This window comes from Nymphalis io, chromosome 25 (assembly GCF_905147045.1).
Source record: "Nymphalis io chromosome 25, ilAglIoxx1.1, whole genome shotgun sequence".
In the NCBI taxonomy this organism is placed as follows: domain Eukaryota; kingdom Metazoa; phylum Arthropoda; class Insecta; order Lepidoptera; family Nymphalidae; genus Nymphalis; species Nymphalis io.
The window spans coordinates 4,885,044-4,911,545 of NC_065912.1; the positions used below are offsets into that span (position 1 = coordinate 4,885,044).

A 26,502-nucleotide genomic window follows, 5' to 3' on the forward strand; every position below is an offset into this window, starting at 1 on the left:
ATGTCAAATCAAAAACTACCACCGGTTCGTAAAAGAAAATATCCTGACTTGAGAAAAATCGGCGAAAGAAATTCAGTGGTTATTATTTTTGTTTGATATATAGCTAATATTTCCTATCCTTTCTAACACCAAATACGAAAAAGAGATAGTGATATGCAATTTTATGTAATTACAATTAATCTTATAATGTCGCTTAAGAAATAATAACACAGATTAATCTTTCAGTATCAACTATAATTATAGCGGATTTATTCTAAGCGAAATCGAAATTAAATAATTGTATATTTGATATATCGTTCAAATATGTTATTGAAAAAATTCTAAGCAATACAATATGTTCCGTAGATAAGAGTAATCCATCGTCAAAATGCGTTGCGTGTTTTATCAATCATCAAACGGATGCTAAATTTAGTTGTTCAAGAATCCATCGACCACAGACTATTTACGTTTAGAGTTATGAACCAATGGGTTTGAAAGACACTGGCATTGAATGATGGACAGCGGATTATTATTGCGACACAATTCGGAAAGTTTGCTAATAATATTGAATTAATGTATGTTGATAAACACGATAAGGTATAGATGTGATTGAGTTTGCTATTGAGTATGTTATCAACATCTTAAGGGAAATCGTTTAGATTTTTAACGTATGAAGATAAACTCTCGGTAGAATTTATTTTTGTAGTTTTTCTCATGATCTCTCGGCGAAAGCGAAAGAAATATTCACGAACATACATATAATATATGTATGCATGTAACAAGTTCAAGTTTATATTTGAAACATAGAAATGGCTTTTGTAAGAGATGGCGGGTTAGTAATGTCATGGTCAGACTATAGTTAACAGGAAATAAATTGCAGATTTTTAAGTACGAGGTTATTGAAATCACCAGACAACGAGAAGTGTAACCCTTATATAATATTTAGAACTGACGTCACTATATGTATATTGTTCAATCAATATATAACCGACTATCAAATAAAAAAAATTGAATATAACCAACTACGACTATAAAATACCGACTATAGAATAAAAAAAAAACCTTTTTTTTCAATATAGAAACAGTACATTTAATTATTAATTATCAATTTAGAAACTACAACCGGTTCGGAAAAGGAATACCCTGACCTGAGAAGAACCGTCGAAAGATACTCAACGGTTGTTTTTCGTTTTTCTTTATGTTTATAATTTCATAATTCTCTGTATTTATAATATCATAATATTATTATGTCTCGTAATTGCTTACAAATTTTAGTATAAAATAAATAGCCAGGAGGCGATCGTATAAAAATAAGAGATCTTGTATCTATTAATAATTATAAGCCAATTTTTAGTTCAATAAGTAATAAATATATCGTTAAAGCTTATAACATAAATTATTTGTACAAAGTGTGATTTGAATAAAATGTAGCGATAAGAAAACAGTCATGCGTGTAGCCGTGCCATCAATTAAAACGTTAGTCGTCCTAAAATTACATAAAACTCAAATTTACAATGAAACATCAATACAACGATCTTAATAAAATAGCAAATTAAAATATTCTAGATATTATAATTCCAGTTAACACCATACGGTCAGAGAAAGTAATAAACATGTTCATTGATCGTTATTTTCTGACCTTAATATTTTAGATTTATTTTAATAATATTGGAATAATATCGTTTCCTGGCAACCCAATCTGAGTTACATCCATTTTAATTAATTTGTAAGCGCAGATAACCGTCCCACTGAGCCTCGTCATACTGCGTCAATGCTAATCTGAAGCGTCACTGTTATTACGTCATATACGCAATGTAAGCCCCTGTAAGTATTTATATTAGATAAAACATTTATTTAAACATAGATTTATAATGTTTCAAGCAATCTTGCTCTTATGATGAAAAAAAAATATCGAATAGAAGTAATAGTTTTTTCTTAAATTTATGTTGACTTATGTATGTATGTTTGTTATGTGTATGTACACAAATATATTCGTCTGTTATAAAGACTAAAATATAATAATAATAAATGGACTTTCAAGCTTAGGTACGTAAAAATAGAAAGAGGTTTTATGAATAGTTGTGTAGCGAGACAGTAGTGACGTGGCTAGACTAAAAAAAAAAACGAAAATTAAATTTCGAAAAAAAGTAATTCTTTAATTTATTTTAGGTAAATATACAATCCCATGATGGGTGGCCAATGCCTATAGACAAGAGACACGACTAAGGAAAACCTGTCACAAAGTAAATGCGAGCGATATATGTTATGTTCTGCGTGTAATTTTACTGGTTCACTCAGTATGCAAATAAATATATTATTTCAAAATATATATTGCCGGTATACTATATATATAACTACTCGTGGACGAGTAGTTAGTACCTACAAAGACGGGCTTAGACAAAGCACTACAAAGATTAATGAATGCATATAAACAAGTTAGTTAAGAAAAATAAGTTATAAGATTTTCTTGAAGACTACCTTCCAAAATTGATATAATGATGTTTAATCAAAACATCGTAGTTATTTAAATTTACGGCACCGAATACAAACATTGGCATTGATCCAGTTCATAATTTAGTTACCATTTACCGATTATTAAGCATAGCCGCTATGGCTCTGAGAAGAAAAGTCGTGAATCGTAACCGAAGGTCGGGTTCAAATCCGAGTAGTATTTAATTTGATATGCTTTCGTGTTTATAATAATTTCATCTTGTGGTCGATGTTGTAAAAAAAATCGGGAAAAATTCATGACCAATATTAATTGTACCAACGTGCTACTAGTCCCAAATAATTAGTCTAATGGAACTTATTCACCAAGAGAATTCGCGCCTAATGTGTCTGAGTGCCACCTTCTTAAGGTCGTCGGTCCACCTGGCTGGAGGGCGCCCTACGCTGCGCTTGCCGATTCGCAGTCTCCACTCTAGGACTCGTCTGCTCCAACGACCATCGGTCCTACGACATACGTGACCAGCCCACTGCCACTTCAGCCTGCTAATTTTGCAAGCTATGTCGGTGACTCCGGTTCTTTTCCGGATAATCTAATATAACATATAGTAATATAACAATTCAAATCAAAATATAGTACACAACGAGCTAATGTAACTATGTATATCAGCCGCCTCGCGACCATAAGTTTTATTTACTCTCTCAAATATATCGAAATCTCATCGTTTATTTTACCGGCAAATTGAAAAACATTTAAAAAAGTCATCATCTTTACAAGTGCTTTTATTAATCCCACACATTTTTTTCAAGGTTGTCACTAAGAAAAGAGACGAAAGGAACTTAAAGGAGAAAAATGATTACTGGGAAAATACATTCGAACGTTTAAAATCGATTAAATATTTAATTAATTTCATACGAAAGAGCCGAGATGGCCTAGTGGTAAGAACGCGTGAATCTTAACCGATGATCGTGGGTTCAAACACGGGCAAGCACCACTGAATTTTAATGTGCTTAATTTGTGATTATAATCCATCTCGTGCTTTACGGTGAAGGAAAACATCGTGAGGAAACCTGCATGTGTCTAATTTCACTTAAAATCTGCCACATGTGTATTCCACCAACCCGCATTGGAGCAGCGTGGTGGAATAAGCTCCAAACCTTCTCCTCAAAAAGAGGCCTTTAGAGCCCACCAGTGGGCCATTCACAGGCTGTTACGGTACGGTATATGAAATTAAAAATTAGAAGTATATATGTATATAAAACACGTATAGTCTGTTGCGTTCACTTGGATATTTTCATACCACTTTAAACACATTCTTTGTTTTTATTTATATTTTATATTAACAGAACGTAAACAGCGGATGTGCTTTATCAAAACATTCAAACAATTTTAATATAGACAAATATCGGTGATGTAGCAACTAAAATGGTACAGATTAGGTAATAAGATAAAGTTATATATATAGACTAAACTATATAATTAATCTTGTTCGAATTTATGTACTTTATAATATTTATTGTATATAAAAGAGATAAGCTAATGAACGTCACACTTGTAAATTGTTTAGAAATAATTTATGAATAAAAAACATTTCACCGGATGGAGCCGTTGTATCTATTTTATAATTAATAAATAGTATCTATTATATTATTAGTATTGTATCAAGTAATCACAAAATATAATCCTAAGAACCCATGCAGCCTTTAAACATTTTTCCTATATTTTTTTAAATATTCAAGCACTTGCTCAAAAAAGCGAAAACTTTTATTTACAAATATCACTGAAATTTATGTCTTTTATTTAAATACCATAAAATTGACAGTTACAGGTCATCATCATCAGCTCGTGTTAGTCCACTGCTGGACATAGACCTCTTCCATGGCACGTCACTGAGCTCGAATCTCCACTCCCTGGCCGTTGTCTTTCGAATATCATCGCCCCACCAACTACAAGGCGCCCTACACTACATTTACTGATTTCTTTTTACTATTCCATAGTACTGTGCGGACGAATAGATCGGTTGGTTAATGTTTATAAGTAATTGATTAAAAACAGCACGGTATATTTATTTTTTACACGTACGAAGTCGGGTCATTGATAAAATGAAGATTGTATAAAATCGATATTATTTTCATTCATGAAATTTCACACACCAAAGAACCGTATGGCATAATCAATTGGTAGTATTTTTCACGCGGTAAACATGAGTTTTTATTAATTGCACGTACTTTATAACATTTCAACATGATTCATTGAATATACGATGTTTTAGTTCACGCTTTATTTTTAAAGTAATGAGATTCTTTGGATATTTACAAGACTTTGATCTTGGGACTACATTTATATTTTAGGAATCATATCATAAAATAATTTCTTGTGTATTTTATTGCATTATATAATACTAGCAATACCTGACCAAATGTTCTAGATGTTTGTGTTAAGCGGTTTAGTAACAGCCTGTGAATGTCCCACTGCTGGGCTAAGGCCTCCTCTCCCTTTTTGAGGAGAAGGTTTGGAGCTTATTCCACCACGCTGCTCCAATGCGGGTTGGTGAAATACACATGTGGCAGAATTTCAGTGAAATTCGACACATGCAGGTTTCCTCGCGATGTTTCCTTCACCGTCAAGCACGAGATGAATTATAAAAACAAATTAAACACATGAAAATTCAGTGGTTCTTGCCCGGGTTTGAACCCACGATCATCGGTTAAGATTCACGTGTTCTTACCCCTGGGCCATCTCGGCTTTTTTACGACGCTTATCAAACATCAATAGGCGGTTTAGACGCTTATCAAACATCAATCTTTATAAAATAAAAAGATTTTTTTTAAAGTCAAATCTTTATCCAACACGGTTGTAATGTTTTTGTTAACCAAGCACGAGATGAATTATAATTATATTAAGCGTGTATTTCATAACTCTTGTAAATATTGAGAAAAAATGTCGATTACAATCAATTTCATATCAAAATGAATATAATTTTCCTTCAATGGTCATAATTATTGAAATATTTTAAACTAAATAAAATATCACCAGCGACGAAATAAAACATTCAACAACAACAATTGTTTTCTTTTGTAATGTTTTCGTTTGTTTTGCTCTGCTATCTTCATTATGGCTTTGGCCGCGTTGGGTTACCTTACAAAGGATAAAAGCAGTTTTAAGATTAAAGGTACATAAAACACAAACAGTAGCTGGTTGGTCTTGGGTTCAAACACCGGATCGGCCTAATTAAAATATTGGTTTTTTCTTTCAATATAAATATAATAACAGTAATCTGAAATTTGGATAAGGCCGTGTTAACACTCCTGTGCCGCGGAAAGCATGTAAAGCCATTGGTAGTGCACCTGACTTCTTTCCGGTCGTGTTGAATTACCATCCTATTGAATTATTGAAAGTAAAGAAAAGGAAAGTGCACAAACTTAATCACTATAATTTATACTGCGTAGATGGTTATGTTCAATTATTTAATTTTTTACTATCACCAATAGTCCTAATATACACCAAAGCAACGGACAATTTGAAAAATATTAATTATAATGTTAATAATTATAAAAGAATTTATACTTAGAAAAAATAAGACACAGCCCTTAACGACTGAATTTATAGCTCATTCATCGATTAAAGATTCTAACGATACCTCATACTCTGTTCTCATATTTAAAAGTTATGGAGGAATAAATTAACTTACATACAATAATGAAACATTACGTTCCTTCTTTGGCCGGTCGTGTAGAAAAAAAAACAAGTATATGATTGTATTCTGTACTGTCAAAATACACATTTGAAGAAAAAACTAATCACAGTTTCAAATTTAAATAAATATCTGACGTAGTATTTTTTTTTAATATCATTATACGTGATAGAAACGGTTCGGTTCAGTACTACAAAAGAAAACTCGATTTCCACTCAAGATTTCGTGCTAACTCGGTGAAAAAGTCAAGTTAATCGAAATCCAGCTGAATTGAAGAATGAATTATTAATATGCCAGAATATGCTGAAAGCCAGAGTACGATCTTCTTTATCAGGTTAATAAAAGGAGGGGTTGTGAAAAACAGGACGTCACAATCACTTTTGTGTTTTTTTGAACACACACATATTTAAAAACCGGGCTTAGTAATCACTTTTGTATAAAAACACACACACATAGGCTTAAAAAAAATATGCGACTGAAAAAATAACATCTACACGAAGTCGTATGTGGAAAGTATTGAATAAATTTAAAGATATTATTTTTTGTCGGTCATTGTGCGACCCAGTTTAATTTTTTTTGTGAAACATTTTAGATCCCGGGAGTGGCGGTACATTTATTGTAGGAAACGGTTTATTTTCTTGCAGTTTTAGTCCCTGTAGACGAAAAGCTGGCCATATTATATAAATAAGAAAATGAGGAGTATATAAGTTAAGCCAAGCAAGCAATATTTAAAACACTTCGTATATAAGTATGCCCAGAGGAAGACTAAACATAAGAATGAATATTTAATTCAAACGTGTTTTTTTACATAAAACATGCATTAGACTGGAAATAAAGCGAAGCGTACGAACATTCGAGAATAAATTTCATAAATTATGTAAAATAGGTAGATATGCGAGAGTATTGGATCCGAAGATGGAGCGGAGTCAGTGTAGTCGGTAACGCTTTTGTTAAAATGTGAGATGAATAATGAAATTTATAATGTAAAGCTATTATTGTCCTATACTGTTGCAATTAAATGAATACGCCAATGAAATAATTTATCCAGTGATAATTTATTCTCATTTACTACTAGTCACGACATCGTATGGGTCACATAAAGTATTGAAGCAAAACTTTAAAATTGTTTTTGACCTTTTTGCACACTTTATAAAATCTTGTATCATATATTTAACAAGCCGAGATGGCCCAGTGGTAAGAACGCGTGAATCTTAGCTGAACCAGACAAGCTTCACTGAATTTTCATGTGCTTAGTTTGTGATTATAATTCATCTCGTGCTTTACGGTGAGGGAAAACATCGTGAGGAAACCTGCATTTACCTAATTTCACTGAAATTCTGCCACATGTGTATTGCACCAACCCGCACTGGAGCAGCGTGGTGGAAAAAGCTCCAAACCTTCTCCTAAAAGGGGAGAGGAGGCCTTAGCGCAGCAGTGGGACATGGGACAAATCTTGTTTATGTACATTACAATTATTTCTTTGACATAATATTATTTTAATACCCGGCATTGATCCTTTATTTTAGTACTTGGAAATTCAACGCACAAAACGGTCGTGAAATTTCAGAATGTGATATGAGACATTGACCATAATAATTGGATCATTTCAAGAAAATTTCACAATTTCAATGAAATTAGACACATGCAGGTTTCCTCACGATATTTTCCTTCACCGTTAAGCACGAATTTTTTTTCAGTAAAAATTTAAGTGGTCGATCTTGAAGGTTTATGTGTCGAGTTATAAATATTTATATACATTATGTACAAATGAGTGCCAAATTCGTAGAAGTCGTTTTCTTTTTTCGAAAGGGTATTTTGTCCCAGCAGAGTGAAAAGCTGCTACTTTTTTCAAATTTCTTCTTTGCTTCTGAAACATAATTCTATATATCAAGTTATTCCGAGTGAATTTTAGCGATCTGAATCTTTTAATCTATAATAGAGACTAACTTTGTTTGTCTGTTTGTTATCTCACCATAGATAAATTGGTAACCTGATCTTTATGAAATTTTATATGAATAATGACCTATTTATTATATATATATAAATAGGATTTACGGGAAAATATTAACGCGTTCCAATTATAGAGATAAGGGAAAACCTGTAATAACTAAGCTTGGACATTATTAAGGAAAATAATAATAATTCTGCATTAAAATCAATATCACCGCATACTCATTTCACGCAATTTTATAATAAAAACATTATGTATAGTAATTTTGCTTATTAATTAACAGTTAATAGCTTCAGTTTTTAATGGTTCATCGAGGACAACTAATTTGAATTTTAAAAGCGTAATCGTTCTAAAGTGCTTATAAAAGCTTAAAAAATTGTTGACACAAATTTAAAAAAAATAATAATTTATTTTTAATGAATGTTCTTAGACGGGGACCCGACTGGTACTACTAGTGATTATACGTTTTTGTGATTTATCAACAATAAATAAGCGAACAATGTAGTTCCACGGATTATTAATTCAACTTATCAAAATACTTAAGATTAAAGAACGCAAAACTCAACAGAATATCAGTTAATTGTCGTAGATAATATTCAATTGATACTGACATGAGACATGAAACTTGGTCGTGATATTAATACATACATCCTTTACTAGGTAGGTAATTAAACCAAATAAAACCACTATTCACATGGTCATTATGAAATACTAATATTCAAGTGCGTCTGCGTCATGTTACGTGAGAGAAGATGTTGGTGTTATTATAAAAAACCTTTTGTTTTTTTTTAACGCTGGAAAAATGCCTTACGCGTTTCCCTCACGGGAACAGTACCCATACCCCCCATGTGGGGCTCGCCGGTGTCCAAGGCGCCGAGTGCGCCCCGAACATCGGAATACACACTAGAAAACCAGCGTTACCCTTTCCGTCTTAACGAGGAGCGCCACGAGATCGCTTTCGCATGCTACCGTGGCGCTCTTTGTAATAAAAAAAAAACCTATGCTAGCCTAGCCTATGTCCTTCCTCGGTGTTCAAGCTTGCTCCATACCAAAATTTCATCAAAATCGGTTCAGTGTTCTAGTCGTGAAAGCGTAACAGACAGATAGAGTTACTTTCGCTTTTATAACATTAGTAGAGATTTAAGATTTTTCTACATTGAAATTAATTACTGAAGTATTCACATAAAAGTATTTTAACTCTAAAACCTTAGCGCTGGTCGTTGACCTCTTTTATTGTTAGGTTCCGATCCCACCGCGCTACGGACATTGGATACGAGATACAATGTATAAAACACACGACGGATTTGTACACGCGATTTCTGGTTAGAATTCACTAGTTGTAATCAACTGAGTTATCTCGGCTTTTCGTGCCAATATATTTCTTTTAACCCAGTTTTAAAACTTCTATAGTTTTTATTTATATTTATAAGTGTTTTACTTATATAGTAAAGTGTAGGTAATATGTAATAACATTTTATGTTGAAATATAATATATATAATGTTAATAATTATAATAAGACTAGGTAAGTATTAATCTCAATTAAAATTTAACATTACTTTAAATCAATACAGTACAGTACAGTAACAGCCTGTTAATGTCCCACTGCTGGGCTAAGGCCTCCTCTCCCTTTTGAGGAGAAGGTTGTGGAGCTTATTCCACCACGCTGCTCCAATGCGGGCCAAGCCGAGATGGCCCAGTGGTTAGAACGCGTGAATCTTATCCGATGATCGTGGGTTCAAACCCGGGCAAGCACCACTGTATTTTCATGTGCTTAATTTGTGATTATAATTCATCTCGTGCTTAACGGTGAAGGAAAACATCGTGACGAAACCTGCATGTGTCTAATTTCATTGAAATTCTGCCACATGTGTATTCTAAATCAATACAAATGAACAATACTATAGTTCTATAAACTTCCAACACAACCTTTTGTTTTTACATTATCAATAACTATAATAAATAAAATAACATTACAATAATAAATATTATATATTATTAGAAATCAAGATAGAAATAGGTTTTTAAAAAGAGATAAATCAAAATAACTATATATTAATAACGTAAACGTAGATCAACACGTACAATTTACACACACACAAACAGAACAAAGGAATCAAAACTGAGCAACCGAAATATTAATATGAGATCCGCTACAATCGAGAGTCCAAGCAAAAGTGTCTTAAAGCCAGCCTAGCCGGCGGATGAGCTCGGCAGGGCCAGACCCCACTATGATGATCATCACGTGATCAAGTCGGGCCGATAGGCCACGCTCCGTCGAAAGACATTCCTGACAATATATAATCACGGTCTCAGGTCGAATTTTATTACAAATTATTAAATTGTTTAGTCTTAATGAGGTAACAAATAAACAGACAAACAGAGATACTATCGGATAATGTTGATATCATAATGAACGCATAGATACTGCATAGAATTTTGTTACATGAATAAGCTTTTCCATCAAGACGTACTCGTAGTTACTTTTCACACACATTCAGTGTTACTTTACCACGATAGTACATAATCGACTGTTCGATGAAACGCGCGCGTTTATTAAGCGATAACAAAACATCGGCACATATAAGATGGATCTAAACATTGTGGAGATACGTTAACAAGTGACAGTTAAAAAATTGTCTTGGAATATGGAAATAGTTTGTGAAAATTTTAAAATTGAGTAATTTATTTGTGTACTCCTTGTGAGTTGTATTTCAACACAACAGCAAGACAACAAAAACAAGAGTGAGTTGGATTTTTATAATAGAGAAGAATTTATAATTACATATTCCTTAAAGGGCTTACTGGTGGTAGGGCTTTGTGCAAGCTCGTCTGGGTAGGTACCACCCACTCATCAGATATTCTACCGCAAAACAGCAATACTTGATATTGTTGTGTTCCGGTTTGAAGGGTGAGTGAGCCAGTGTAATTACAGGCACAAGGGACATAAAATCTTAGTTCCCAAGGTTGGTGGCGCATTGGATATGTAAGCGATGGTTGACATTTCTTACAATGCTAATGTCTAAGAGCGTTGGTGACCACTTACCATCAGGTGGCCCATATGCTCGTCCGCCTTCCTATTCTATAAAAAAAAAAAAAATAAAGCAGTCAATGTTAAGCAATATCATGAGTGCATTGATAAATATTTCTAATGATCGTGTTAGAAGTTGCAACAATTAACGCAGAACAGTTGTTGCTACTACTACGATAATCAGTAGTGCTATATATATATATTTTAATATACTACTATGATTCCTTTATATGTTATCCGATATTATAGCCAAAATGGCCTATTGGTTAGAACGTGTGAATCTTAACCGATGATCGTGGTTTCAAACCTGGGCAAGCACCACTGAATTCTCATGTGCTTAATTTGTGTTTATAATTCATCTCGTGCTTGATGGCGAAGGAAAACATCTTGAGGAAAACTGCATGTGTCTAATTTCATTGAAATTCTGTCACATGTGTATTCTACCAACCCGCATTGGAGCAGCGTGGCTAATAACTATAAGCTCCAAACTATCTCGTCAAAATGGAGAGGCCTTAGCCGAGCAGTGGAACATTAACAGTCTGTTACTGTTTATCATTATTACAGTCAATGGTTGTTTGCTATTCTAAGTTTCTCTGTTGTGTAAAATACCACCAAACACATAAACAAATCAGTGTCTAGTAAGTTACAACTGTTTACTGACTGAGTTAGGTTAGTTACTATTTCTTTTATTACATAGAAAAAAGACAAGTAAAATTTTACGGTATTTATAATCTTACTAAATTATACGAAAACTTTAAATTTTCTGCTTCAGCTTTCTCAAATGAAAATTAGAGATAATTTATTACAGTTACGTTTAAAAAGTAAACTCGGTAAGTGAAATAAATTATGTCTTTAATCTTGTATGAATAATTCTTGTTAAGAATACGAATTGCGTCATTGTGATTATTAATAATTGTATTATTAATTTTGTGTCCAGTTTTTTTGTATCATCCTGCCATTGTCTTTCCTATTCTGTGTTTTTTAATTAGTTTTTATAATATGTAAATTTTACACAAATAAATATAGATTGTGTATAAAAATCATGAATTGTCGATAACGATACACAAAGCCTACTAATAAAGCTAATTGAATAAAATATATTGTTTGCGTAATTTTACGTGGAAAATTTACGTAATGTCATAATGTTCGTAGTAAAATATCGTATTGAATTCTGCTAAAATAAAATAAATATTTCGAATACATATTTATAGAATAAATGTAGCGAAAATTGATATAATATTTTATAATACTGAGTTATGTCCGGAATGCAGTGGAATACCTCTTTGAATATCTATATATGTAAGCTATTAAATATTCTCCGTATTCAATATGTATATGGCGTTCGATTGAAAGATATAAAATTTCTAAAAGCAGTGCCATCTAGTGACAGCTTACAACAATGTGAATAGCTTAAGAATATTGTTGTATGAAAAATCGGTCGGATCGGTCAAATAGTGTCGAAATCTATTAATATGAAAAAGATACACTAATATATCTGATATAAAAAGTCATAATAATGTTAATATATAATGTAAGCAAAGAATGCCATATCATTGATTGCAATTTCAAAACGGGATAAGCGCCATCTTATTAATTATTCAAGTGCAAAATTAAAATTTCTACGAGTAATTTATATTGTTATCGTCTGTCAAAGAAAACATTGAAACGAAAATGTTTTAAATGAATTTTCAATTATAAATAATAATTATGTTTACTTCATAAACATTATAGTTGCCACTCTAACTCTATTGGGGACATTACGCAAAGGAATTTCCAACTGGCGTTCACGGGCACTCAGGCTATTTGCCTAGTGGTAAATTAACATTTAATCAATTTGTACATGAAGTGTGTACGGTGCGAATTGGAAACGAACATAAGAAGAGATTTAATTCATTTAATTTTTATTTCTCGCTCTAATTTTATGCATTATATTCCTTATATTGTCAATTGGTTTCCGCCTACGGCTCGCGTTTTGGGGCTGAGGAGGACATTGTTAGTTGTAAAAAATCAAAATTATCTAAATCGGTGTAGTTTATACGTAAAATCATAACATACAGACAGAACCTACTATCGCATTATATAATATTAGTATGGATATTTTCATCCGTGAGGTATAATTTGACGTACATTGTACATATATATACTATAAATCCGTGATTGTATATATTTTATAACATCAATCATCACAACATAAAGTTGTATAATATGTTCACGTTTGATTTTTGTATTAATTTTATATATGTGCTTAACTTGCCTACGCGTGCATAGCTAGTTTATAATAAAATGTATAATCTATTAATACGTAAATAATTCACTGATTCATACCAAATATACAAAAATATAATACAAAAATACAAGCGATCCCGTGATCCTCTTTAAGACGGAAAGGGTACCGCTGGTTTTTTAGTGGGTTGTTGGTGGGTGTTACTCGAACATCGGCGAGCCCCACATACCCCCCCACTGTTCCCGTGGGGGAAACGCGTAATGCGTTTTTCCAGCGTAAAAAAAAATACCGAAATTTATATATATGTATATATATATACTAATTTGATAATAATAAACATAAACACACAAATACATTAACACCAGACGTGTGTTAATGAATAATGCATAGATATAATATACATATAAATCCTTACATATATACACAATACTGAAATAGCTACATATGTATTTATTTAAAGTTTAGAATAGAAATAGAAAGCCATGTTATACAAAGTGACTCACGCACACTCAATTAAATAATTTAATGATTTATTGATTTATACCGTGTATCAAGTAAATTGATCAAAATATCATTGAATGGGCAAATGGGCCACCACGTATAGACATTGGCGCCATAAGAAAAATTAACCATTCCTTACATCGCCAATGCGCCACCAACCTTGGGTAATAAGATGTTATGTCCCTTGTTCCTGTAGTTACACTGCCTTTCAAATCGGATCACGAGCAATACCAAGTATTGCTATTATAGAATATATAATGAGTGAGTGGTACCTACCCAGATCGCGAGAAGCAATAAGAAATTTAAAAGTTGTAAATTTTTCTTTAGCTCGGAAACACGTAAAGGCAAACTCGTACACCTTTTTTTAACGCTGGAAAAACGCGTTACGCCTTTCCCCCACGGAAACAGTGGGGGAAAGGCGTAAAAAGGGGTACATGGAGCTCACCGGTGTCCTAGGCGCTAATAGGAATACCCACTAAAAAACCAGCGGTACCCTTTCCGTATTAACGAGGAGCGCCACGGGATCGCTTTCGCATGCTACCTATGACTAAAGGCTCATACACCTACCCATGTGTACAGACCAGACTTAATTGTTAATTTTTATCTCAAAGTAGCAATTTGTTAGTAGAACTGGTCCCTGAACTCTAGCCATCCATGTCGGAATGATACACCATCGAATTAAAGAGTGATGGAATAATGACTGCACCTATGTTTGGCTACACAATTCCGCTAATCATCCAGCTCAGCTGGATATCTGTTGAGACTGGCCGTGTCATGAAATAAGTAAATAGGATATCATCACAAAACTCGCCTTTATAATAATAATATGATGTATAAAGTAATCTTATCAAATGGTATTTAACTATCTTCAAGTTAACAACGCACTTAAGAAGTAAGGACGAATGAAGTCGCATCAGTGACGCACGCGTTTAACGTACTCACTAACTACCTACTCAGTACGCAAATGACAGAAGCAATTTAGTTTAGTACAGAAACATAAACAACTTGCGAAGTTTTAAAGTGTTTTGAAACTGTCATAACCATTTGTGTTAGCGAAAGCTTAAAATTAATCGTCCTCTTTGCTTAGTTTTGAACGGTGAAAGGGTTTTATATGCAAAATAAATGTCGTATTGTTAGTGTCATTATTAATTTAAAACTGGCAAGCAGGCGATCAAAATGAAACCAATAGTATATTTTAAACAGACAAGCACTTTTGAATCATGATTTTACAAGGTGACTTTTTAAAGCTACCATCCGTTTTAAATGTAGGTTCTACCGAGAAGAACCGAAAGGAAACAGTCGTTACTGTTTATCATCAATCTTATATATGCAATAATCATATATAAGTATGTAAACCAATAAATTGTAACTCTAAGCTCTTTTACCATTAATATAATCTAGTACAGAATAATTAATCTCATTCATTTTTTTTTAATTCACAATTTTTTTTTGTAACTTAAGATTTAAATTAATTAATTGTTGAAATTGCCCTTTTAATTCACTTTATCAATAGACACTGTAAGAAATAACGTCTATCTTAAAAACGTAAATAAATTAACGATATATTCCTAGTACACGTATTAACAGCAATAAAATGTATTGCTATTTGGTCAGTCGTTAAAATGTTTAACGTACTTTTTACTTTACACCATTGAAAAAATGCCGCCTTCATCGTTACCTTATATTAAATTCTCCGAACTTGAAGGCAATAATGTCAGAAGTGTGGCGTGTGCATTGGATATTACGTCAATCGTTAAGGAAGGGCTTTAATTACGATGAAAAAATGCCTACACTACAAATTAATCATATTTTTTGTTATAATATATAACCAGTAATAAAACACAAGCATAAAAAACAAAAAAAATATATTGAAAAAAAACAATAATCGTCAAGAATAAATTACATATTTCCATTTTATTAAGTTGAATATATTTATTTGATATAAAACGATTTATTAGCATTTTTTGTTCATGCATTTTTATGTGTCATTTCCGCCATGTTGTAGTATATATGACATATCATTTGACGAATTTTGACAATTAGTTAAGACGTACACGGGAACATATATTATTAACTTATATATTATTTAATAACCTATTTATAGTATATCAAAATAATACTTAATTTTGTAACAAAAAAAAATACGAACACTTAAAGAAATTTAGGACTTTATATATGGTATATAAGACCACAGATTAATCTAGTGCTATAAATGCTGGTCAAAGTCCGATTAACTCATTTGGTTTAAATCTGAATGATAATTGGTCGATAGCAGTTGATGACGTAATAATTGACCAATCAGCGTCCAGTACTAGTAGTCAGATTAGTAAATCTGACTTTAAACAGCGTTACAGAAATTGTAGGTTAATATACAAGTCTCCTTGAGTTTTATTCAAGTCATCGCGCTTGTGATCGTCGATTCATTTGAGTTCAATTGCTCGGAACTGTTCTAATTACAACTGCGTAGGGAAGTTGTTATCATGTACAAACGTTTTATTTTGTGACGTAATAATAGGCAAAACGGTTTGTTATAATTATTACTAATGTACTTGGCAAAAAAATAATTTCACCAAAAGATTAAGAAATGTGGTCGAAATTTGAAAAGAAAACACATTATTTATATTTTATTTGGTCGCGTATCGATTTCATTCGATTGATTTGAAACCAATCGCTAGTATAATTATGTATATGATTTAAACTTAACACAGTTATTATTTTCGCTTTTGTACGAAATTGATGTAATAATATGAGCAGCATACAATAAATAGTATGTCTATATATTTATTGTATGTATAAACATACATATAACATATTATACAGTATTGTGAAGGAAATTATTTCCCAAATGTGTGTATGTAATAAAAAAATATGTTTTTTTTAAATGTCAAATTTCAATGTTTTTAAAAGTCTATAATTAAGGCTACATTGGCACTGTAAAAATAGAAGGGCTTGCTGCACAAAGCCCTAACACTCAAAAACAAAAATTGCAAAAAATCATACAAAATATTAGCAAATCTATAATTAGTATCGATTTCCTCATGGATTCAAATTCAACATATATCCACTCACAATAATCTTGAATAAAATAAACATTATAATTTATGAAGAGAATAACCAAATCCCTATAATTCGAACGGAGCTTCTATAATTGTATTTCTATTTATTTCCTTTTTATATACATACATATGTAAAACAAATTGTTCGTGCATTAAATATAGTACTTATTTATATTATTACTAGTAATGGTGAGATCAATTCAAACCAATAAATAAAGATCGTATATTTATACTTATATTACTAGGTATGCCCCGCGACTCCGTACAGGTCAATATTTTTTTCGTACTTTCATTTATAATACTGATATAGATAAGTTATAATTTTAATACTGCAATTCACAAGGTCAAACTGGTCTGGTCGGACCAAAAAAGATTATCCTATTTTTCAAGTGTTTTTAAATAAAGTATATAAAGCCGTTGTTCATGCGTTTTACTGGTGGTAGGGCTTTGTGCAAGCTCGTCTGGGTAGGTACCACCCACTCATCAGATATTCTACTGCAAAACAGCAATACTTGATATTGTTGTGTTCCGGTTTGAAGGGTGAGTGAGCCAGTGTAATTACAGGCACAAGGGACATAAAATCTTAGTTCCCAAGGTTGGTGGCGCATTGGCTATAAGCGATGGTTGACATGACAACTCATTACGCAATGAAAAAAAAAAAAAAATTTTGGTAATGTTACATTTTCTTCCTGTCGGATTATGTGAGTAAGGTAATAAAAAAGTCAAATTTAAGGTATGTGTAAATTGTAACTTGAAAATAAGACTAACCACTGACTTATCTTGCTTGTTTATTTCAATGGATTCCGCATTTTTTACCGAGCTATTTATTATGAATTAGAAAATTGTACTTGTAAAATTACTTTAATTACATGCCATTTAAATTTTTTTTTTCATCAACCGAATCTGTTTCGATTCGATTTTTTAGTTTATAAATGGTTATCTCCCAATTATTAACTCGTTCTTTATTTGAATGTCATAACAACTATATCCGTACCGTACCGTAACAGCCTGTGAATGTCCCACTGCTGGGCTAAAGGCCTCCTCTCCTCTTTTTGAGGAGAAGGTTTGGAGCTTATTCCACCATGCTGCTCCAATGCGGGTTGGTAGAATTCACATGTGGCAGAATTTCAGTGAAATTAGACACATGCAGGTTTCCTCACGATGTTTTTCTTCACCGTAAAGCCGAGATGGCCCGGTGGTAAGAACGCGTGAATCTTAACCGATGATCGTGGGTTCAAACCCGGGCAAGCACCACTGAATTTTCATGTGCTTAATTTGTGATTATAATTCATCTCGTGCTTTACGGTGAAGGAAAACAACTATATCGTAACTATGCAATTAATTTTCTAGTTGACATTGTTTAGCTCTCTCTGAGTTAAGAAGTGTCATTGGAGTCTTTGTTGTTTTAAATAATTTTATATGAAAGATGAAATTGAAATTTGATTGATTTTGATTCCGAATATGAGTACAGAAATTGGTGAATGAAAATGTTTATATTATTTTTATATACAGATATGTATAAGCTTATGTGTCGTGCGATTTAATTCATAGAAGTTAAAAGTACAGTTTATAATATTATTGTAACTCAATATCAATTCGTGGTATATATTTTAATCTTATCGTTAAGTCTAGGAAAGTATAACCGTTGCTTTTATTTGTATTTATTTTATAATTATTTTTATAGAAACGTAGGTGGACGAGCGTATGAGCCAGCTGATGGTAAGTGATCACCAACGTCCATAGAAATTAGCATTGTAAGAAATGTTAACCATCGCTTACATCGCCAATGCGCCACCAACCTTGGGAAGATGTTATGTCCCTTGTGCCTCTGATTACTCCGACTAACCCTTCAAACCGGAACACAACACTACCTTGGTATTTTGCGTACTGCTGTTTTGCGGTAGAATATCTGATTACCATTATTTCTATGCTTGTATTGTGGTGTGGAAAGAAAAAGGACTATATATTCTATTCTAAATATTACAATGCTGAGCCTGGCAGGATGGCAAGATGGCACCTGTTAAGACAAATGCTCGAGCTTATATCAACGCTGTTCTAATACTGATTTAGTGGATATATTATATGTAGTCAAATGTTATCTGACCCATATACGTTTCCTTACGATATTTATCTACACTGACACGAGATGATTTATATACATATTAAGCATATGTAATACCAGCGGTGCTTGTATAAATTTTAAACCTATGATCTTTGGTTAAGCTCAAAGTTATTTCCACTAAGACAACTCGGTTTTCGATGGAAAAGTTTTGGTGATGTTTGCTTAAATTAATATCCTTTGATATCTTTCTGGACTAAAGCCTGCTTTCCCTTATTTCACCACCCTGCTCCATTGCTGGTTGATACGCATGTGGTAGAACCTCAGTAAAATTTGACATATGCAGGTTTTAGGATTCACGCGTTCTAACCTGATATGATATATTATTTAAAATGTTTATCGAATTTCGGAAGATATTTAAAGTTATGTATTTATTACTTTATTAACATTAATAAATATGTATGTATGCTGAGCCGAGATAACCCCGGTGATATTAACCGAATATTCCAGATTCAAATCACGACGATAGAAGTTCTGAAAAATCCATAGTATCTTGAATGTCGAAGTATCGTGAACTAAAATGACTGTCTGTAATTTTTCACTTTAGACTACTGCTATCAAATGATTTCAATATTTTATACCTACAATTCAAATACTCATTACGCAATTGATTAAAAAGATTTTGAAGAATTTTCTTCACAAAGTAAAGTCCACGCGAAGCCACCGGTTTTGCTAGTTCTTTATTAGTCAGCAAACCTATCAGTCTGTGTGTTTTAATCTAACAGTGTGTAGTTTCATCGTGCACATATATATCTTTATTTAACCTTAAAAAACAGCTGGCTACTCATTGAGTCTTCTTCGTCATGCTTCGTCAGAGGAGCAATTCGGCTACTACCAATTAATGTATAGGGTTGTTGATGTTGAACTTGCGTCAAGTAAAACGCTGTTCATTTAAAATTAATTGCTATATATGAAATATTTTCTCTATGAACGTCGGAAAGTTTTAAGTGGCACTATAGGCTTTATTGCATTGAAATGGCCTAGTAGTTAGAACATGTGGATCTTCAACGATGATTGTGGATTCACAGTAAAAGTAACAGCCTATGAATATCCCACTGCTGGGCTAAGGCCTCCTCTCCCTTTTTGAGGAGAAGGTTTGGAGCTTATTTTACCATACTGCTCTAATGCAGGTTGGTGGAATACACATGTGGCAGAATTTCAATGAAATTCGACGCATGCATGTTTCCTCACGACGTTTTCTTTCAACGTCAAGCACGAGATGAATTATAATAACAAATTTAGCACATGAAAATTCAGTGGTGCTTGTCCGGGTTTGAACCCACGATCATCGATTAAGATTCACGCGTTCTTGCACTGGGCCTACGCGGATTTTTCGTGTATTCACGTCCGTGCAAACTTGACTGATTTATCGTATGTTTTTTTTTCATTATAATTCATCGCATGCTCGGCGTTGAAGCTGCATGTGTCGGATGAACATTTGTCACATATATATCCATCAACAAGCATTAGAGTACCGTGATAGAATACGCTTCAAATATTATTGTTAATTACAGAGTACACCTTAGCCTAGAAGGACGCCCTACAGGCATAACAATTATGCGGACACTCAGGTCGTGATGTGACGTCGTCACACAGTGAACGCGAATGTTGATGATTTACGCATATATTCAAGCGTTTCGGTCGATAACATAAACGCAAACGCGTATACTCTTTCACTAGAAGATTAAGGTTTTCTTCCTTTTTTTTACACGTAATTATAATTATGCTATTATTTATAACTTAATACATTCCATATTTAAACTTGTTGATTATGTGAACTAAAATAAACTAAAGCTGTAAAAGATTGCATGTTTCGACAGACGTGTTTTTCACGCTAACTTGACTCGCTGACTTGGTGGAAAAATCGGGTCGTGAATTGACACTGTGACTCACGCAAATGTCTGGCGTCCGTTTTACGTCTAAATAGACATAATGAATTTCTTTCGCCTCGCATATTTTCATAACAACTGATGACATGGGCTCGAAAATAATTACATCTGACATATTATTGCATAACTGTATATATTGTGAGTTTAGGTTTAATTTTATATATTTATGTTATAACCGCGTTCGCTTCTTATTTTGCAACATTAACTGCCCTTTTTTTCTTGTAATTCACTTTTACTGTTTGTATTTTTCTATAATGCTGTGGACACACTACACTAACACAATCGGACCGCGTGAACGTCGTTCAGGCACTTCCATTTTTATGAAGTTGATGTAATATAGGTTTCCACATTGTACCAATTATATAATATATCGTGAATGAAACCTCAATTAGGTTTTAATTATATTACACTTTTTTTTATAGTAGTAATTTTTCTTCTGGTAATTGCTTAAAAATTTTAGTTAATGGGAAGATCAATTTATCAATGCTTTCATTACACTAACAATAAAAAAAACATATTACAATCAAAATAATTATTAATCTCTGTTAAACATAACTAAAAGTGAGCTGCAGTTTTATCTATATTAAATATGTACTCGTATATAAACAATTGACTGACTCACACATAATAAGATTCTCGAAACTTTTGGTCCGATTGTATTGAAATTTTGCATGGTTACTCCTTTCGCGACGTAGACGCTCTCTAAAAGGATTTTACGAAAATCCTATCTACATTATTTTTTGCAATATCTACCCATGCAAAGCCATAGCGAGTAGCTTGTAGTATATATAATATATGCCTTTTCATAGACATACATTTGTAATTACTAAACAGAATTTACATAACTAAATGCAAGTTATTTATTTAATACCAATTCAGTATGAAAAAATTGTTCCTTAGGCAAAATTGTAGATCAAGTCATTAGATAGTCCATTCAAACATACAAGCCTTATAATATTAGTAAAGAAATATTGAAATATCAAAAAATTGTCATATAAAATATTTTTCACAAAACGGACATAGAATACATTAATGTTAGTTGCTAGTTACTGGCTGCCAGAAAATCAGTCTGCAAAATGCAGAGTCACTTAAAAGTTAGGGTTGACATTGACTTGTTATAACTTGTAAAATATTCGAATATTTTGACAAATGTAAATAATAAAGAAATTCAAAAAAAAAAACAATAGTTCTAGAAAATTTCGACCTCAGTCGAATCAATCTTACCCCCAAGACGCCCCAATAGTTGTTTCACATCAAAAAACTTTTAAAGCTTTTGCAGTATACAGGCCACTATCGTCAATATTACAGGTTTGATTCTAATGTTTTCAAAATAATAAAATCATTTATTCATAGAGGCTTTTCAAGAAATTACGCCTTAGTTACCAATATTTGATGTGATTTTTATAAAAATGTGATACACCAAGCTGCATTAATAATTATTACTCGTTGCTTCGCTGTCCACCGACAACAGTTCTATTGTCTGCGACTGACAAATAACAACTCTTTTTTCCTATTCGTCATGAACTCCGTAAAACTCAGCTGAGTTGAAGAAAACGTCGTTGTTTTGGTGAGGTATTCATCAGAAAAACATTATGGTCCAGTGAAATATTCTTTATTTTTAGTAAGAATTGTTGATTTCGAGTTAGATTGAATAATAACTAGTTTTTGCGCGTGATAAAAGAAATGAGACACGTATATACATATACCCGTTAACAGGCAGTGAAATATCTTCCTCGTCCTTAAGATCATTCACTTGGTGGTAGGGTTTTGGGCAAACCTATCTGGTGAGGTACACCCACTTTAGATTGTTCCGGTTTAAATAGTGAATCATCTCGGTTTCAAATGTTGGTGATGCATTAGCGATGTAAGGAACAGATAATATTCTGTTATCCCATAGAAATTGGCGCTGTATAAAAATATCGTGACTATTTACCATAAGGTTCATTTGCCTATTTAAAAAAAGTCATTTGTTTGTTTGCATGATTAAGCACGATCTAAACGATCATCCCTTAAAATACAAATTGAATAAAGGTTACTTTTGCAATTTATATTATTTCAGGACATTAATATAATTATGTTTATTTCATGCGTATTTATTACATTATATATATTTATATATATATATAACTCAAGATCACACATAAATGCATGTAATAAGCACCTTCCAAAGACAAATTTAAAATTTATTTAAAACAAATTTGATTGTCAGCCCTGCACATTGCATCAATAATGACACCTCTACAGCTACGAACAAACGACAGTTTAATTGCGTTGACGCATCGTTGACGACGTCTACCAATGAAATATTTAATTTCAATTGTAAAGACATCAAATAAATAGTTTACAACCAGTCTTAAGACTTTGCCGTCACATCGATTGAATTTTAATTTGACGTTTCGACATTCGACTTTTGTGTAAGAATTTTTTTTCTTTGTCTAGTTACGGAATTTGTATCGTTGACAGCGTTAATGTCCGCAATAGTCACATTTTAATGAATTTGTTTGAGATAAATAGTCCTTTAATTAAAAAAGCTTACAGGATGTACATTTAACTATGCTACTAAGAGTAGTAGCGTGCATAGCGTGGTAGGTGCAGATACAGATGCAGTTAATTGGTAGTAGGGCTTCACAGGCTTCAAGACCGTCTGGGTTGGTACCGCCCACTCATCATATATTCTACCGCTAAAGGTATACAACATTTTAATTCCCAATTTTGGCGCATTGCCGACGTTTTTTTTTACACTTAATAGGCAAGCGTTTGACCGTTGACTTGCCTGATCTTAAGCATCGACACGGTCTAAGATGTAGCACGCTTGCCTAAGAGAAACCTGTTTATTCTGGATTTGAAGACACCAACGTTGTACCTATCAGGAAATACGGACTCAGGTAAAGCATTCCACAGTTTCGTAGTGCGAATGATGAATGTGGATTCAAAGCGCTTCGTACGTAGGCGGGGAATTTTCACTGTGTACCTATGGCGCTTTGGTCGCGTTTGCCTGGCCGTTCGATAGTAAAAGGGGGCGGAAGAAATTAGTTCATGTAATTCCTGCGCACATTCTCCGAAATATATCCGATAGAAGACTGAAAGTGAGGCAACCACACGTCGATATTCGAGACTTTGGAGTCTAGACTCGACCAGTGTGTTGTCTCCTATTAGCCTCCTGGCTCCTTAATCGACTCTAGAGCTCGAAGGTGGTGCTTAGCAGAGCCGTCCCAAAGGTGAGAGCAGTACTCCATACAAGACCTCACTTGTGCTTTGTAAACCCTGAGCAGTTGTTCTGGAGTAAAGTAACGTCTCACCTTGGAGAGGATACCAAGCTTTCGGGCGGCTATTTGGGCTTTGGACTAAATAAAAGAGCCGAAATTTAGAGTCGACGTAAGAGTAACGCCAAGACGTTCCCTTACATATGACATTCATCAGATAAATGCAGATTTTCTCTGGACCTTTTTGGACGCTGAGAAGGGAAAGAACTTAAAACCGTAATTTATCACATTAAAACATAGTTCTGTTAGAACTTAACCATCAATCTTCGGATAAGAGTCACGTGATCTAGTCATAGTCTATATAAATAAATAAAATTGAAGTGGCTGTCTGTGATTTCAAAATAATTGCCTCTTTCTAAGTTAATATGGCTATTTGAGATTTACCAACAATTTTTTTTTTACTTTAGGCTACCGCTGCTACCTAATTATTTAAATATTTTATAAGTTAATTTAAATTATAACTTTAATTGAGCAAGTATTAAAGTTAAGACCTTATCTCATTAAGTCAATAATTAATAAAATTAAAAAGCCGAGATGGCCCAGTGGTAAGAACGCGTGAGTCTTAACCGATGATCGTGGGTTCAAACCCGGGCAAGCACCACTGAATTTTCATGTGCTTAATTTGTGATTATAATTCATCTCGTGCTTTACGGTGAAGGAAAACATCGTGAGAAACCTGCATGTGTCTAATTTCACTGAAATTCTGCCACATGTGTTTCCACCAACCCGCATTGGAACAGCGTGGTGGAATAAGCTCCAAACCTTTTCCTCAAAATGAGGAGAGGAGGCCTTTAGCCCAGCAGTAGGACATTCACAGGTTGTTTCGGTAATAAAATTTAAATAAACAATTCGTTATTCTCTTAACGTCTAAACTTTTTATGTTTTTTATGCATTACATTAAGTAAATTAAATCCATTCAAACAAACAGTTTTAATATTTTAGTCATTCATTTCATTTGTATCAAAATAATTGCTGTTTTCATAATATTTTCATCAGAAAAGCTATCATAAAACCTTTCAAAGTTTTTATGTTGTTGATTAAACAGCACCGTTAAGCAAATATGTTTTTGATTTTAGTAAAATTTGAAATAATAATTGTATATATTCATTAAAATCTAAAGTGATTTTTTTGTCAAATTAAACAAAATACATTTTAATATTTGCGATCGTCAGAAATCAGGATATGGTAACATATTTACGACGAAGATTGACGGCTAAAAAAGTAAAGTTCAGTATGCAAATGACATAGGAAAAGTTTGTATTATGTGGTAGTAACTTGAATTACTTTCTTCTGAAAAAGTGACACTTAAGTCGGAACGATCTCATAATAACCTTTAGATAGTTTCTCATTCAAAAAAATCGAAAAAGTTCAAGGAAAATGGCTGAGAATGATATAAAGCGATAAAAATAGATTATCTATTATACAAAGTATGAAATATATATTACCATAATATATTTATTTTCAACGCAATACTCACACTATTGTTAGATACAACGTTTTTAAACTTGTCGAAGTAGGATAGTTATATATATAGCAACCCAAGAAGTAGGATTTGAATTTGCAACTTTTATATAGTAAGGTAAAAGTTGTACTTTACATAAGTAGTAAGCACTATCATAACATATAGTGATATGGCCATATATATGTAGCAGATGCTTCATTAGCTGTTTTACAAAACAGCTCGTTGGTCGTCGCAGATGGATAGTGGAATCAGCACTGTTACATTCTTTACTTGTTTTATAAAATAGCTCATTCAGATTACATATAATAAAAAAAAACCTAACCTAAGCTTTACGTTCTCAGCTGTTTTGTAAAACAAGCGGTTATATAAAATAAATAATTAAGCAATCCATCAGCAACATATACACATATTAGGTACCTAAAATTTTATATTTTCTTTCATTTTAAGGCTGTATAAACTTCTACATTTTGTACTAATACTTACGTAGTAAATTTTATCAAATGTTGCTAAAGGTAATGGATAGCACTTCGTAAGCGACACTTTCGATTAATATATTTTATTATAATACATTTACACACCCACGCACACACGGTTTGGATTACAATAATGAGTAATTAGACCCTTTTTAATACTTTGTAATAATTTAATGGGAAGGAACTGACTTCTGACGCACGGGTAGCACCAGCTCAGTAGTCAGGGATACTTTTATAATATGTATGTAATGGATAACAATAAAGTATTATTATATATATATATAAATATTATTGATAATATCAAAGGGTATTTAATGACGAGCTGGTTGGCGTGGTTGGTAGCCTTTCACGCCGAAGGTTGTAGGTTCGATTCCCACCCAGGACAGACATTTGTGTGCATGAACAAGTCTGTTTGT

The 26,502-nt window shown here is 32.8% G+C and overlaps 1 protein-coding gene across 1 annotated transcript in view; it reads left to right on the forward strand.

The window, feature by feature from the left end:
- LOC126778140 (5-hydroxytryptamine receptor 1-like) overlaps positions 1 to 26,502 on the forward strand; it is a 140,798-nt gene that overhangs the window by 78,262 nt on the left and 36,034 nt on the right. The gene's annotated exons all lie outside the window — the stretch shown is intronic.